At 36.7% G+C, this 17808-nt stretch overlaps 1 long non-coding RNA gene across 1 annotated transcript in view; it reads right to left on the bottom strand.

Moving 5' to 3' along the window:
- The window catches only part of LOC130453527 (uncharacterized), a 192697-nt gene that overhangs the window by 101701 nt on the left and 73188 nt on the right, over nt 1–17808 (bottom strand). The window contains exon 3 of the long non-coding RNA XR_001626495.2: nt 9314–9371. This is a non-coding gene — a long non-coding RNA (uncharacterized LOC130453527). The remainder of the gene's footprint in view (nt 1–9313; nt 9372–17808) is intronic.

Genomic DNA, 17808 nt, shown 5'->3' with positions numbered 1-17808 from the left:
TTTCGATAAACTGTTTAAATTTTTTTCATTTTTTTCAATATTTTAATTTTTAAAAATATTTCTTATTGTTTCATTGAGTCTATTTGTTTTACTGTCATCTATCTAATTTTGTTATTTCTCAACTTCTAATATTTGCTCTTCCATTGTGGTGCAGTAGAAAAGAGGGATGAATTTGGAATCAGACACAGCCCTGGGTTCAAAACCTCACTCTTCTACTTATTGCCTATGGTCTTGATCAAGTCATTCAACCTCTCTGGGCCTTGGTGTCTTAAAAACTGTAAAACGAAGGGGTTGGACAATATGACCTTAAAGGTCCCTCTCTCTCTAAATCTGTATTTCTGGCTCTGCTCTCAGGAGCTCTAAATCTTCTCTCTAACCCTTCTACATGACTGTCCTGCAAATACTTGAATCAGCGTAGCTATCATATCCCTCCCTGAGTCTTCTCTTCTTCAGGCTAAACGTCCTCAGTTTCTTTAATTAATAGTCTTAATATGGACTCAAGACTCTTCACCATTCTGGTTGTCCTCTTCTGGAACCTCTTTAGCCTACCAATATTGTGGAACTCAGAACTAAACCCAAAACTCTATATGTGGTCTGGTCTAGGAGCACCCAGGACCAGTATCATCTTATTCCTAGATGCTATGCATCTCTTTAATGCAGCCCAAGATTACATTAGCTTTTTTGGCTGCCTTATCAGAGTGCTGACTCATCATGAGCTCATAAGCCACTGAAAAAATCCAGATATTTTTCTTTCAAACAAACAGCCTCCAATGAAGGCTCCCTCATCTTATAAGCAGGATGAGGATGTTTTTTAACCCAAGCACAAGGTTTTCCATTTATTCTTATTAGAATTCATCTTTTTAGATTCTATCCAGTGCAGTCTTCATCAAGCAACTCTGACCTTTGTTGAGACCTTTTTGGCTCCTGACTTTGTAATCTAGTGGTTAGCTCTAGTCTTTCCAGATTTGTGTGCTCTTCCAATGTGATAAGTTACCTATGCCTCTAACCAATTGATTTTTTTAAAATACTAAACAACATACAGCCAAGGACAAAATCCTGGGGCATTCCACTGTACTATTGAATTGTTAATGACAACATTTTAAGTCCAAAAGCCATTCAATCAGTCCTGAGTTCATCTAATTATATATTACATTACGATCTAGTCCATACCTCTCCATCTTTTCCAGAAGAATAATCAAGGTAATTTAACAAATGCTTTGACAAAAATCCAGATAAACTATACTCATCAGCAGACTTTCTCTTATCTATTTAATTAGTAACCCTTAAAAAAATAAGTTTAGTCTGGAGAGAACTTATCTTGATGAAGCCAAGTTGACTCTTTATAATCACAATCTCCTTTTTCTAGATGCTCACTGATCATCTCTTTAATGGTTCATTCTAGAATCTTTCCAGAAATAAAAATCAATTGCACTGGCCATATTTTGCAGACTCTACTCTCTTCCATGTTTTGAAAACTGGCACATTTGCCTTTCTCTGGGCTTCCATTACCTTTTCCAAGTTCCACAATCTTTAAATTTTATTGACAGAAACTCAGGATTCATATTCCTCAATTCTTTCAGTCTCTGAGGATATATTTCAGAGGTTCTTAACCTTTTTTCGTGTGTGTCATGTATGCGTGGCAGTCTGTTGAATTCAGGATAATATATGCATAAAACAAAATACATAGGATTATAATGGAAAATCATTACATTGAAATAAAGATATGATTCCCACCCCCGATCTAAGTTCATAGATCCTCACAAAATCTATTGATGGACAAGGGATTCTTGTCCATTATCAACCTCTGAGGACCCTAGGTTAAGAATCCCTATTGAAATTCATCTAGGCCTGGTAACTTGAGTTTGTCAAGAGCAGTTCAGTGCTCTCTTAGTACCTCCTTACTTATCACAGTCATCAACTCCAGTCAGCAATTTTTGCTCTTTCTTTTCCAATGCAAAAATCATTCAGCCAGGGAGAGTGATTTTTGCATTGGAAAAGAAAGAGGAAAAAAGAACTGAACAGTTTTGCTTTCTTGCTGTTATGAGCTATCATCATCCCAACTACCTCATGTAGCAATTCTGAGCTTTCTTTGATTTTCCTCTTTAACCCCAAAAACTTAAAAAAAAAAAGAATAAACTTGAAAAACATATTTTTTATTCTCATCTCTTAACAGCCTTAACTTGTGCTGACCTTTTGCAGAGCCAACACTATTTCTTTCTTTTTTTTTTAAATGCCTACTATGGCTAAATGGTTCAGTGAATAGAACACTGAGCCTGGAGTCAGGAAGATCTGAGTTCAAATCTTATCTCAGACGTTTACCAGCTGTGTGACCCTGAACAAATCACCCACCCTGTTTGCCTCAGTTTCCTCATATATAAAATAGGGAGAATATTAGAACTTACCTCTCATAGTTTTTGTGAGTATCAAATCAGATAATAATTGTAAAGTACTTAACGAAACACTTGGTTTATAGTATGCAATATAAATTTTATATATTATTATTAAAATTTTTCTTTTTTTAAATTAAGCATTTACTTGTTCCTCCTTCCCACTTACTCCCATTAAAAAAGAAAAAAAGAAAAAGAAAATGCTTGTAAAAATATGCACAATCAATCAAAATGAACTCCCATGTTGGCTATGGTCCACCTTGTGTCTGGAATATATCACTTTTTTGTTAGGAGGTCCCCAAGAATCATGGTTGGTTATTGCATTGATCAGTGTTCTTAAGTCTTTCAAAATTATTGATGGACTCTTTTACAATGTTATTTTAGAAGTTGTTCTGATTCTGCTCACCTGCTATATAAGCTCATACAAGTCTTCCCAAGTTTCTCTGAAACTGTTCCTTTAGTTATTTCTTAAAGCACAATACTATTTCATTGTATTCATGTACCATAATTGTTCAGCAAAAATTCAACCATGGGTCCCTGTTAGTTTCCAGTTCTTTGCCACCCTGAAAAGAATTGCTATAAATATTTTGGTATCTTCAAGTACTCATGCTATTTCTACAGAGCCATGCATACTATGCCTGTTACATATCCTTGCTTCCATATTCTGCTCATAACTTTTAAGAATCTAAATTAGAAACCATGAGTTCAAATGACTGAAGATGAAATAAGCTATTCACTTACTACAAGAAAGACTTAAAATGAAGAGAGGCATAGTCTTTGTATTTTCAGGCATAGATAATGTGGAAATATGTTAGACTATGCATTTATGATGAAGATTTATTTTTTTGTTTGCATTTGTTTTTCTATTAGGGTGAGCCAGTGGAAGACTTACATACAAATACATACAAAATTAACAGAATTTTTTAAAAAGTCTAAGTTATTTGAGGAGGTATTTTTTGTATACGTATCAGGCTCTTCAAACAACTGTCATTTGTTTCCTTCTGAGTGGAATCATTGCCCTTTGTGTCCTCAGAATTTGATTTTTGACTTTCCCTTCTTTTCCTCCTGAGCTGATTTCCCCCATAGAATTTTAGTCTACAGAACTTTGCCTATCCTACCTTTGAACTCTTTTAAATCTACCTTCCCAGACTCTAAGAGGATGTTAGGCTATGCCTGACTTTCTTCTTTTGCAAACTCTGAGAAGGAGTGATCGCATCTCCCCAAGGTTCCCATCATGTCCACTCCTACAGCCAATACCTCTCTGTTAGTGAGAATCATACTGAACATAGAATTTTCCCTTGATGATTCTTCTACCTTTTGAAGGGTGAAATTATTATTAAGGCCAGTCAATAAGTTATTAGCTTCTTTGCTTTTGGCAAAGTGAAAGCTCCTTCGTGTCTGGATAATTGAAGCCCCTTATCATTACTATAACATGTTTCACTCTACTCTGCAACTGCTGCTTTGCCTGGTTTCAACTCTTTGAAAAAGGATGCCCCTCCAAGGGTAAGCTCATCACTTCTAATCTCATCACCAAGCTGCTAACTCAAGCCTTGACTGACATCACCTCCTTTAGCCTCCTCTCCCCTCCGATTGGGAGGCTGGAGTATAGAGTATCAAACTCCTCCCAATGCCTTCCTTCAGAGAGGATAGAACCTGGACTTTTTGGGTTCTCTCTGCTCTTTATCTGTGGTTCTTCCTGGTTTCAACTGTCCCTTGCTAAACAACTTTTTTTTTTTTGTATCCCTTGCCCTCTATAGGCAACAGTAATTAAGCACATCATGTGTCTTGAGTTTCTTGACTGAGGCTCTCAATGGTCCAACTATACTGGCCTATTACCATTTCTCACACATCTCTTATCTCCATGCCTTTGCATTACTTTTCTTCCATGCCTTCCTTGAAAATTAACTGTCTTTATTTCCACCTCTCAGAATTCCTGGCTTCCTTTAAGACTAAGCTCATAGTCCTCCCAGCTGCTAGTGTCTTCCCCTCTAAAAATCATCTTCTATCTACTCTGTATGTGTTTTTTATGTGTTGTTTCACCATTCAAAGGTAAACTCCTTGAGGGCAGGTACTACTTTTTCTTTTTCTTTGCAGCCATATGTGCTTAGTCTACTGCATGTCCTATAGTAAGCCCTTAATAAATATCTGCTTATTGATTTCTATCTATCATCTAATGAATACTTTCTTTCTCCTTTTTTTTTAAGCCTTTACCTTCTGTTCCATCTTAAAATCAATACTGTGTATTGGTTCCAAGGCAGAAGAGAGGTAAGGGCTAGGAAATGGGGGTTTAGTGACTTGATCAGGGTCACATAGCTAGAAAGTGTCTGAGGTCAGATTTGAACCCAGGATCTCCCATCTCTAGGTCTGGTTCTCAATCCACTAAGTCATTCAGCTGCCCTGCAATGAATACTTTCTTATGTATCATTCATTCCTTTAGAAGTGAGTATCTAGGAGTGGGCAACAGCTATCCTTTTGAGTAATCTTGATGTGAAAGGAGATTTGCCACTTGGTATGTGCTCTATTGGGGCAATTAGGTAGCACAGCAGATTAAGTGTTGGTTCTGAAGTCAGGAAGGCTTATATTCCTAAATTCAAATCTGGCCTTGGACTCTTAACTAGCTATGGGACGCTGAGCAAATTAATTAACTATATTTGTCTTCGTTTCTATAAAAATGAGCTAGAGAAGGAAACAACAAACCATTCCAGTATCTTTGTGAAGAAAATCCCAAATGGGGTCATAAAAAGAAAGCATCATCAACATCTTTTGCCAGTTACCTGAACTGCAGGCCCAAATCCTAGGGAAAGAAACAAAGATCAGAGAAGGCATACCTAATGAATTTAATTATATTTCTGTGATGTAAATATCAAAATAAGTATCTCAGATTAGTAATCTGCTACATCACAGTCAAATGGCTAGTCTTCTGACCTTAGGAAAAAAATATATATATAATTTCTAGTTTTATGAAATACCCTGAAAAAGTCTTGATTTATATCAAAGTGAAAGAGCAAAATTAGCTATAAATATGCTTTGATTTAAAATGGAATATATATACACATATACATATATTATGGTTCTTTTTGGCAGGAAATATATAAATTGGAATGGCATTAATGAAGTTTTAGTAAAACTTCTCAGGCTACTTATGGTCTAAGTAAAAAGATAATTTTTAATCATATAGGTTTGAAATTAAATTTTAAAGAATGATGAAAGGGAAAAAATGGTATTTGTTGTTATTTTTCAGGAATATGCATCTGTTCATGACCCCATGGACCATAATACATCAAACCCTTCTGACTTCCACTATTTCCTGAAGTCTGTCTGTTGCTTCCTTGACATTCCATTTATCATCTTCTGTCATCCCCTTTTCTTTTTGTCTTCAATCTTTCCAGCATCAGAGTCTTTTTTAATCAGTCCCATCTTCTCATTACATGGTCAAGTAATTAAGCTTCAGCTTCTGAATTTGTCCTTCCAATGAATAGTCAGAGTTAATTTAAGTTTTGGCTGACTTGATTTCCTTGTTGTCCAAGGACCTCTTAGAAGTCTTTTTTTTATGTCCATCAATTGGAGAATGGCTGAACAAGTTGTTTTATACAATTGTAATGGAATACTATTGCGCCATGAGAGATGATGAACAACTGTGAATGACAACTATTATTAGCAAGGATCCAGGACAACCCTAAGGGACTTATGACAAAAAAGGCTATAAAGGCTATCTCCCAACATGAAGGAAATGATGGAATCTGAATGCAGATTGAAGTATATCATTCTTCACTTTATTTCTTATATGAATTTTTCTCTAGTATAAGCAACATGTATATTCTTTCGCAACATGACAAACATGGAATTATGTATTGCATAATAATACATGCACAATCTATATCATATTACCTGCCATCTCAGGGATGGAGGAGGGAGAAGGAAGCAAAAATGCACATAGATCAAAAATGATAGAAAATTATTATTAAAATTGCATCTATATGTAGTCTCAAAACATATAAAAAATAAAATATGCATTTAAAAAGTCTTTTCTAGAACCACAATTTGAAAGTGTCATTTCTATCACACTCAGCTTTCCTTATATTTTTCTTATAGTTCAACTCTCACTAGGATAGATTCCAAGTCTATGAGTATATTAAAATAACTATGATGTTATTCACTAGTATCATTATCAGAGATTGAATACTGGGTTGGGGAGAACATTAGTGGTATGGAATTTCTGATACTCATATGTTTTCATAATACCAAGTGCATTTTCCTAAAAGTTGAAATAGAAATTAAGTTGTAATAATTTATTCCTCATCATAAAAATTAACTATAAAGTATGGAATTCCTTAAATAACTGAAGGCAGAGAGTCTTGATTTATCTTTACCTCTTTATTTTTGCCTCTCGGAAATTCCTAATAATTTTCAAGACTCATTTCAAGTTCCATTCCCTTCAAAGAGGTCTTTCCAAGGCTCCGTAGGTGTTAGTTTATCTATACATATCCTAAATCTCTTTCTATTTATTTTGTATATGCTCTGTATTTACCTATTTTTGAACATGATATACTTCCTCAGTAGAAGAGAAGGTCCATGAGGATAGGGACTGTCTTACATTGGAATCCCCAGAGTCTAGAATAATACCATACCTGGCACATAGTGAGCATTTAATAAATATCTGTTGATTGATGAATTTCTCCCTTGGACCTTCCACGATATTTGTGCCTCCTTTAATGGTGCTCAGTACATGATATTCCATTTTGTATCATGGTCATTTGTCCTCATATCTTATCTTCCCCACCAAATTATAAACTTCATCAGTGTAAGGAATACATTTCCTCTACCTATGTAGCCTCTATAATGCTACAGGCTCTGCACATAGAAGGTCTCCAGTTCTAAAACATGAACCTGTGAATTGAATTGATTCTCAAAAACTTCTGTTTTTGAAAAATGAAACTTCTCTGCATGTTACAGCTGCCTGCAAGGCAATATGTATAAGTCAGAAAACTAAATAGCTTCATTTGAAGGGAGCAAAAGAAAAAGGCCAATGAACAAAAGAAGCTATGTGACCTTGAGTAAGTCATTTAACCCTCTCTGGGCCTAAGCTTTCTCATCTGAAAAATGAAGGGGTTGGCTTAGATGACCTCTCAGGTCCTTTCTAGCTCGAAATCCTTTTAACCTATTAAATCTGAATCTAGTTTAAACTTCCCCGCCATAAGGAAGTAGTGGCCTAATTCCAGAAGAGTAAAGTCTGTTCAAAACCACCATGGCTTTTTGGTTTGGGAATGGCTAAGGTGTTTATCACCAAAATATTTACAAACTCAAGGTTTAGCATGTAAATGGTCTCATTTGAAATATATATATATATATATATAATATGTATGTATGTATATATGCCCATATATTAATATATCATTACTCCCTCTAGTGGGATTAAAAATTAATCAGGTTTGAAATTATTTCACCTCTTGGAGAAGCAGTCAAGAACTATTCTGAATGCTAGAGTGAATTAATTTTATTTTTCCTGAAATTATATAAAGTGGTAGAATAATGGTATTCTTCATCTCCTCCAAGGGAATAAAAAAGTGACCATTAACCTGAATCATTAGTTACACATGACCTCAGAAGATAATAGTTTTTTTTAAAAAAACTTTACTTAGAAGAAGAAAACAGACAAGCCATGAGCTTGATATAAATTGATATAAACATCGATGGCTAAAGAGGATCCATTTTTACTGTCAAAGTGCAACCTGAATTGTCATTGTGTTAGCTGACTTCAATTTTCCTTGCATGTTGAATGATTTGACGTTTGGAAGAGAGATCTTAGGACCTATGGTTTCAGAGCTGTGAGGAGCTCCTAATATGGAAATTCATGGGGCATTGAAAGGTTAAGTGGCTTGCCCAAAGTCACACAGCTATCAAGCCTCTAAGGGAAGACTTGAATCCAGAACTTCTTGCCTGAAAGGTCGGTGCTCTATCCACTATGCCATGCCACTATGCTAATGACATATGAGGATAAATGATATTTCAAGTGCCATGTGCATTTAGTTAAAAATAGTTTAACTATATTCAAGACATTTCCAAGTTTCACATGATAATCCAAAGCTTACATGATGTTATTTCATTTTAGATTTTTAAACTCTTCATGTAGAACAGTTTTCTCAAACAAAGCCCACACCTCCCAACAAAGCTAAAAACAAAAACAAAGCTCAGCCTTACTTATTACCAAATATATATACCAGAATTATAAAATGTTAACAGAAAACAAATTAGAAAAATAGATAGAACATAATTTGTCATATGCATCAGTTTGTAATTCATTGCCCTTAATGCAATGGAATTTAATACAGCTGTTACATTACCAGGAAACAGAAATTTAGAGGAAAAGAGATAATTACATTTGGCTTTTGTCTTTCTTCATAATGTAATCTAAGTGAAACTTCAATAACCAAAAAGCAAACACACTTATTTGATTATTTTTTTGGACAACATTGACTCTGGCTAATGACTAAAACAGAACGCCAAGTATCTCCCGCAAAATGCAGAACTCTAAGCAACCACATTGCTCACTGTTACAGAAATTAATTTAGCCCTGAAATTGATGACAAAGTTTCACATTCTTAGGAAGTGACATTTTATAGGCAGACAAAAGGATATGCCTCCCACCAAAAGCTAATGCTGCGGTCATCAACAACCAACAAAGGCTATGTCTACCTCCATGAAAATGAACATGTAATGGATGGAAATATTCTCTTATAAAAGCTCCTTAGGCTTCACATGTATTAACGTATTCGTTTGCAAACATTAAGATCAAAGGCAAAGCAACAAATACACCCTAAAAAGTTTTTAGTCAGATTTTTATTAACGATATACAAGTAGCAAGGCATAAAAAATTAATAGGTTCAAGCCTTGAAATGTCAAATGTAATGATCTCCAGCTCTGCTTACCTCCTTTGCTTTTTTGTTTCAGTCTTGCTTGCTCTGGGTCTTCTTGCCTTAAGCGACTCTGCATGGTTTTTAAAAAAAAAAGAAAAAAAAAAGGTTAACAGATGGTTTAAGAGCCCCTCGTCTGTTGCTGCAAGTTAAAAAATAGCAAAGACAGTGGAACAGGATACAAAGGTGTTGAAGATGGGCTGCTTAAATTCATAGATGTGCAATTTCAAGCCTGTAGGCCTCACCCAATAAACTGCTAAATATTCAGCTGTAAATAAAATCTACAGTAGGTTTAAAAAAAATTCAACCCAATTTACTTATATTATTATCAGTTCTTAGGTTTTTAATTCTCTTTTCCTTCCATATGTGAAAAACTCCCTGTGAAATAACTGTATCATAACTACAAAAAAAAAAAGCCTGAACCCTCAAATACCAGGCAATCTATATTTCTTTTTATTGCTTCTGGATCCTTTATTTCAGGTCAGCCTAATCCAAACAGTAGCAAAGTGGGTCCAATAAAATAGGGAAAAATTCACCTAATGCCTTCGCTAGATCTTGCTTAGGCCTCTGATAGTAAAATTCCAGGCCTCCAGTTTCCAGGACAATAGACTGAGACCTCCATTGCTAAACAATGACATCATCACTCCTGGTACCAAAGATGGCCTACCAAAACTAAGTGACATTTCTCTTTCCCATTAATGCTGTTGTTAATATACTGCCAGAGAGACTCCATCCTGAGGGGATCACCCTTAAGATTTGTGCTAATAAGAAAACAGTAATAAAATATATTTGTTTGGTTTCAAATCCTGAAAGAAAATCTTTAGTTCTTTGTAATCTGTATTTATTACCTATACATTTTTAAACAGAAAAGATGTAAGGCTTGCAATGTAAACTGACTCCTTAAAACAACAATGCCAGAACCTTAAATATGACTGTAAATATTAGATTATCTCTAGAAATTCATAATTTGTCTTTTGACAGAAAAAAGATAAGCTTGTGTTATCACAAGAATCAAACTTCCTAGAAATTGAGTCAAATAGTGATTTAGATCTCTTTCATGTTTCTCCACTGCCCCCCACCCAATCTTTTTCCCTTCCTTCTCTCTTTTATCTGAAACTGTTGCTGGGGTTTCACTGCCCCATACCCACTGCGCTGCTGCTGTCTGGCAGCCCCCATCTCGGGACCACAGCTGCTACCCACCCCCACCCCCAGTATTTCTTCTGCCTGCCATGCCAGCAGTTGCCCCGTTTCAACTGGGCATACAGCGGCTGCATGTGCCAGAACTACCTCCTGAGGCCAGTTTTTACATGTCTGAATCACCTGCATTAGGTTTTCCCAGGATATAACAAGGGCTGACATTGCCAAGAGAATGTAGAATACAATGGGGTGGAAATGTCGCTGCATGTTTCACAGGGGATGTAGATTTCCTTCTGAGGGGCCATCAGAAGCCAAACAGCCCAGAACTCCAAGTGCAGGTTAGGAAAGTCCCACTGAGCACGTCTGCCCAGCCAGCCGCCAGAGTCCTTGCTGCCACCCCTTCACTAAAGCCATTCACTTTCTGGATTAGATCCACAAGAGGAAAAGAACAGGAAGAAGGAGTCGTTTCTACACGGCAAGGCCAGAACCAGGCAAGTCAGGGAACAAAAGGAACAGTCCTAAGGAAGCATCAGCCACTCAGTGAGCCAACAAGAATGTATTATTATCGGACACTGCCCCAACCAGGAGAGAAACAACTTAGCAACTGAGGACAAAGATACACGAGTATCCTCTGGAATTTTGTGGAATAATTTCTTCAGCTAGCGATGAACACAAAATCAAAGTAAGAGTATCCGAGAACAAAAGCAATGTAGAACATTCCTTCATTTATTTAAAGGAATGTTTTTAATTGAGAGAATTGTATATAATTAACTCTTTTTCAAACAGGAAATTGAAATAATCTGTAAATCCAAATAACCATGCTTTGTTGATGTATATTTATACATTCATACAGGTATGAGCTACACTCAACTTTGATAAGCTATAAGTGACAGAAAAATAAATTGATATTTGCAATGTCTTTAAGTCATTGTTATGTACTACAATAACCACAAGGCATTGTTATAAGTTTAGAATGAGCTTTTGTACTGATCCCATCCTGAAATCTGCTATTTTCAAAATACATCCTGACCCCAGTTATTTTCTCATTTTTAACTTCTTTATTCTAAAAACAAATCATTCAGAAGTCTGGAAAAAAGATTCCAGGCTGCTGGGTTCTGGTTATTTTGCCATTTACTTCATGAGGCAGGTCCTTTTTTCATTCTACCCCAAAAATTGTGTTACAGATCTCATCCCCAAGACAGTCCTGTGATAAGAACCTTATGGACAGATAACATTACAGTATTGACTAATGCATTTAGTGCTGAAATGCTGGGTGAAAAACAAGCTATTCAGGAAAAGAAAGGACAAAATTTAGGAGAAAACTTCCTGAGGAGAAAAAGTCAAATTTCGGATTTGTTCTGAGTTCTCTTCTTATTGGAACCCAGGACAGTTTTTACTCTGATGATTTAAATAATCAATTCAATTCAACAAGCATTTATTTATTAAATATCCACTGCATGTTAGACACTAAGCTAGGTGCTGGGGATTCAGAGACAGAAATAAATGTCCCTGCTCTCAAGGAGCTTACATTCTATTTGTGAGTGGGGAATACACAAAAAGATAAATATAAAATATGAAAACATTTAAAATATACAAATATACACAAAATATAAAATAATAAAAATGTAAAACAAAAGTAATATTTGAGTGGAAGACACATACAACAAGAAGGGTTCAGAGAGATTTCCTTCAGAAGGAAGTTAGCAATTCTAAGAGGCAGAGAAAGAAGTGCCTTCAAAGCACACAGGTCAGTCCGTGTAAAGCAAAGAGATAAGAGGTTGAATAAATAAGTTTATGGAGAACAAGAAATAGGACAATTGGCCTGGAATATAGGATGTATGAAGGGGAGAAAATAACAATAAACCTATAAATGCAGGCTGGAAATAGATTGGGAAAAGCTTTAATTGCTTAACAAAGAATGCTATATCTGAGCTGAGAAACAATAGGGAGCTAATGCACCCTTACTGTGTATTGGTTCCAAGGCAGAAGGGTGATAAAGGCCAGGCAATGGGGGTGAAGTGACTTGCCCAGGGTCACATAGCTAGGAAATGTCTGAGGTCAGATTTGAGCCTAAGGCCTTCCAGTCTCTGGGCCTGGCACTCAATCCACTGACCCACCCACCTGCCCCATCTAAAGGACCTTCTTAAGCAGGGGAATGATTTGATCAGACCTGTGCTATCAATTTGATAGCATAAGGAGAAAGAATTGATAAAAAGGGAGAATGGAGGCAAGGAGATCAGAGGCTATTGCAATATTCCTGACAAGAGATGATGAGGGTCTGAACTAGAGGGTTGGTTGTGTGAATGAAGAGAAGATGAGAGATTAGAGATATGTTGTGTAGGTAAAACTTTGGCAAGAACCGGCAACTAAATGGGCATGAAGGATGAGGATGAGGGAAGAGAAGCAGGACACTTCTGAACTTTGGATGGGGGTGATATGAGACAATTTATGAAAGTTTAACATTTGAGCATTTCAGGAGGGCTTCATGTGTGCAGGGTATTTTTTCAGAAGGTTCCTCAAGGTGATATAGAGTAGAAGATACTCACACAGTCCTAATTATCTAGTACAAAGCATAGATATATGAAGCAGTTTCAGTTCAAATGCCAAATGATTATCACAGACTCAACAGTCTATGTGGAAGACCTGAGCTCAATTCAAGCTTAAAAAATTCTGGTTGTTGGTTCTTATTATCCCAATTCAATTCAACAAATGTTTAAGAATAGTCTATTTTAACAACTTTTTGTAGAGGCAAAGAACTGGAAAGTAAGGGATGGGAATGCCAATCAGAAGGGATGAACAAATTATGATATATCCGTTTATATATATATCAATTATTATTATATATTATATATATTATATTATTATATATCAATATAATTGTGTGATAAGACATGCTGAGACAAATCACGTCTCAAACTGGAAGGATTTGTATAAACGGCACATGAATGAAGTGAACAGAACCAAAACAATTTATACAACATTGTCAAAATGAATCGTTATGAAAGAACTAAGAACTCTGACCCATGCAATGATCAACCATGATTCCAGAAGACCAATGATAAAGAAAATGCTGTTAATTAATGGGTTGTATATGCATAATGAAACACACTTTTTTTTTTTAATGTGGCCATGGCGGTGCTTTGTTTTGTTTGAATATGGATACTTATTTTTATTTTATTTTTATTTATTATTTTTTTAAACCCTTACCTTCCATCTTGGAGTCAATGCTGTGTATTGGCTGCAAGGCAGAAGAGTAGTAAGGGCTAGGCAATGGGGGTCAAGTGACTTGCCCAGGGTCACACAGCTGGGAAGTGTCTGAGGCCAGGTCTGAACCTAGGACCTCCCTTCTCTAGGCTTGGCTCTCAATCCACTGAGCCATCCAGCTGCCCCCTTATGGATATTTATTACAAAGGTTTTTTTCCAGTGAATGCAGTGAGGAAAGTTGGGAGGGGGAAAAAAAACCAAATGTTTGATAATTTAAAAAAAAAAGAAACAGTGGCATTATGCTTGCGCTGGATATAGAAAGGTGAAAAAACTACATAATCCATGCCCTCAAAGATCATATGATCTATTTGTGAGGAAAAAAAAGGCATCTATACAAGTAAGTACAGAAGTTAGAATGTGAGATCTGACAGAGTGCTCTAGGAAAATCTAAAGGGATTTCACTTTCAGCAGAGGAGTTCCAAGAGGCTTCATGAAAGAGACAGCATCTGAACTGAGCACTGAAAGAAAAGAAGTGTTTCATCAAGCAGAAATAAAGAGGGAATGCATTCCAGATTTGGAGGGACAGCCAGTGTGACTGTGGATATAGGGAAAGGCAGGATGATATGGGAAATAGCAAGTGAAGCAATAAGAAATAAGGTTAGAAAGATAAGTTCAAGTCTGATTGAGGCGTCTTTTAAATGCCAGGAATCTGCATTTTATCCTAGTGATAACTGGGAGCTCCTGGAAATTTTGAGTAAGAGAGTAGCATGGTTGGACCTGCCATTTAAAATTATTATAACAGCTGTGTGAAGGATGGGTTGGAGAGGTAAGAGACTGGAATTTGAGGCCAGTTAAAAATCAAGGCTACTGCAGTAGTCTGACTGAGAAGTGTCAAGTGCCTACAGGAGGGAAGGGTGGAGTGAATAGTGGGACATAGGCACATATAAGATGAGGAGGATAGGGAGGACTGCCAAGGCTTGGCAACTGAATAGAGGTGAGACGTGAGGCAGACAAGAGACAAAGATGATGTAAGGTTACACGCCTCAGTGACTGGAAACATAATGGAGCCATCATTAGAAATCGAGAAATTGAGGGGAAGGTCCATTTAGGGTGGTCCAGACTGAGAATGTGGCAGAATATCATGGTGGAGATACCAAACAGGCCTCTGAAAACATGGGAATGGAACAAAAAAAGGAACTGGGGCTAGATACATAGATGTACGAATCAGTTGGTAGAAGAATAATAAATGAGCCCAAAACTATAGATGAGATCACTGACAAAAAAAATAGAGAGAGAAAGCATGAGGCAGAAGGAAGAAATCAGACCAATTTAGAAGACCAAGATGAACAGGAAAAGAAAGCAAAATTATGAAATCCAAAGGAGAAAGTCCTTATGAAGCAAAAGAGTGTGATTAAGGATGTGAAATATTGTAGCAAGCAAAAACGGATGAGGATTGTGGAAAGGCTATTGAAGTTAGCAATAAGATGTTACTGGAATGAAAATAAATTCTGCTAGAACTCTGGAGAAATAAATTTGCCTTTTCATTGCTGGTAGATTTGAAAAAAATTTTTTTTGGAAAGCAATTTGGCTGTCCTTACAGTAAATAATAACCATACCCTGCAAACCAATAATTGTATTACCGGCAATACAACATGAAAAAAAAAATTCTATCCCAGGGTTGTGGGGAACAACTAGGTGGCTCCGTGGATTGAAAGTCAGGCCTAGAGATGGGAGGTTCTGGGTTCAAATCTGAACTCAGGCATTTCCTAGTTATATGACCTCAGACAAGTCACAACCCCCATTGCCTACCTCTTATCACTCTTCTGCCTTGGAACCAATACATAGTATTGATTCTAAGATGGAAAGTAAATGGTTTTTTTAAATGTTATTTCAAAAAAGTTTTTTTCAGGGCTATCTGTTCAAAGACTTTTGTAGGAATTTACGAATTCAAGATAACTAAAATCAAACTAAATCTCTAATTATGACAATAGTTAAATAAATCATAGTATGTTCATGCATATATATTGGCTGTGCAACCATCAGCAAGTCATTTAAGCTCTCAGTGTCCAAGGTGAGTCTTGAAGCCAAATAATTTGCAGAATGGTGGTCAGTTTGCATTGGTGAAAGAAAAGTGAATGGGAATGGATGGCCAAAGCATCTTGATAGAGACTGACAGGTATTATTTAATTTGATATTTTATGTATTAAAATTCATTGATTTAGATTTAAATAGTTGTTTAGAAGTACATTTAATTGGTTGTACTGATATTTAACGTTGTTTGTGATGAATGCATTTTAGTATTCTGTGAAGGTCTTGGAGAGAAGTTTCAGTAGAGTGCATGTTCTGGATATGGAATGAAAGGGGGTGAAGCAGATTAAAATGTAAGGAATGAGAGAGTGTGGCAAATGAAGGCCACCTTTTTCTATATGTTTAGCAGTAAAGGGGCCCCAGATTGTCTTCCTCTTGGCCTCTTTGGCTGCTGATGGCACAGTGGACAGGACAAATATAATCAGACCTGACAAGAAGTGGTCAGAGGTAGAGCACTGGCAGGTAGCTGTGCCTGTTGTACAATTGGGGAATGGGGGGTTCCATCACATCCCCAAAGGGGGGGATTTAATTAACTATCATATAAGGGATTATGCTTTCTTTCCTAAGAAAGGTTCTAAGTACTGTGGGCATTCACTGGAGATCCTTTCCAACTGGGGAATTGACCTGGGCCTTGAAGGATGAGTAAGATTTTAGCAGAGGGAGATGGAAAGAGGGATTTGGGGATGAGGAGGGGACCAGAGGTTCAGAGGTGGAAAATTATAGTAGGGCATCTTCAGGGAATAGGCTTGGCTCCAGTTTGGCTAGAACCTGGGGGAGTGGTGAGAGATAAGGCTAGAAGGTGAGTCTATTTATGTATTTGTGCATGTGTATATGTTTGTGTATTTGATATTTAATACAACTGACAAAAACTGAGGCAGCTAGGTGGCTCAATGGATAGAAAGCCGGGTCTAGAGATGGGAGGTCCTGAGTTCAAATCTGATCTCAGATAATTTCTGGGCAGGTCACTTAAATCACATTGCCTAGTCCTTATCTCCCTTCTGCCTTAGAACTAACACATAGCATTGATTCTAAGGTAGAATGTAAGGTTTAAAAAAAAATAGAAAACTTATAATCAGTGAAGTCTTTTGAACCATTAACATGAAAGACTCATGAAGTTACTGCCTTACTTAGGAAGCTAAATTTTCAGTGCCTAAAACAGTTGGCATTATACTACTTTAAAAAATGGGATTCTTGGGGGCAGTTGGGTGGCTCAGTGGATTGAGAGCAAGGCCTAGAGTTGGAAGGTCCTGGGTTCAAATGTGCCCTCAGACACTGCCTAGTTGTGTGACCCTGGACAAGTCATTTAATCTCATTGTCTGAACCTGGAGTCAGGAAGAACTAAATTAAAATCCAGCCTCAAACATTTATTATCTGACTCTAGGCAAGAAATTGAAATTTTCTTTGTCTCCGTTTCCACAATTGTAAAATTGAGACAATAATAGCACCTCACAGGGTTATCTGTAAAAGTGCCTAACACAGTACCTGGCACATAGTAAGTGCTATGTAAAAGTGCTAATTTCCTTCCCTTTCCCACTTTCTCTTACCCTACCTTAACGAATTCCATACAAGAATGAGTGATTTAGATATAGAAATAAATCCTTGGGTTGGAACACTGACTATGATACAAAAACCCTATGAAGAAGAAATCTAAATTCTGTTTCCCACTCCAAAAATCATAAATAGTAAATGTCAGCCCTCTAGCAATCCCAGTATTAATTCCAGGAGAATAGAGTTGTTCAATTCCAGCAAACTAGTATTACTGGTTACAAGGCTGAATACTGGTTTCTAGGCTTTCTGGTGGGGAAAGGATGAGATTACATGGCACAGGAAAATGTTAACAGTTCAGGAAACAAGTCATTTGCCATTATCCTTCCTCTCTCCTTTTTATCTCAAAACTTTTTGACCTCATCTCTATCTTTCCTCCTTTAATTCCAATCCCAAATGATGAGATGGCCTTCTTGCTAGCTTCTTTACATGTGCTCCTTGATTCCACTATCTTCTTCAGTGGATTGCCCCTCAAACATTTCCCAGTCTCTAATATGGAATTTATATTTTATGGTTCCCTCCCTGCTGACTACAAA

This window comes from Monodelphis domestica, chromosome 1 (genome assembly GCF_027887165.1).
Source record: "Monodelphis domestica isolate mMonDom1 chromosome 1, mMonDom1.pri, whole genome shotgun sequence".
Classification (NCBI taxonomy): Eukaryota; Metazoa; Chordata; class Mammalia; order Didelphimorphia; family Didelphidae; genus Monodelphis; species Monodelphis domestica.
This window is presented reverse-complemented; position numbering and strand designations above follow the sequence as displayed.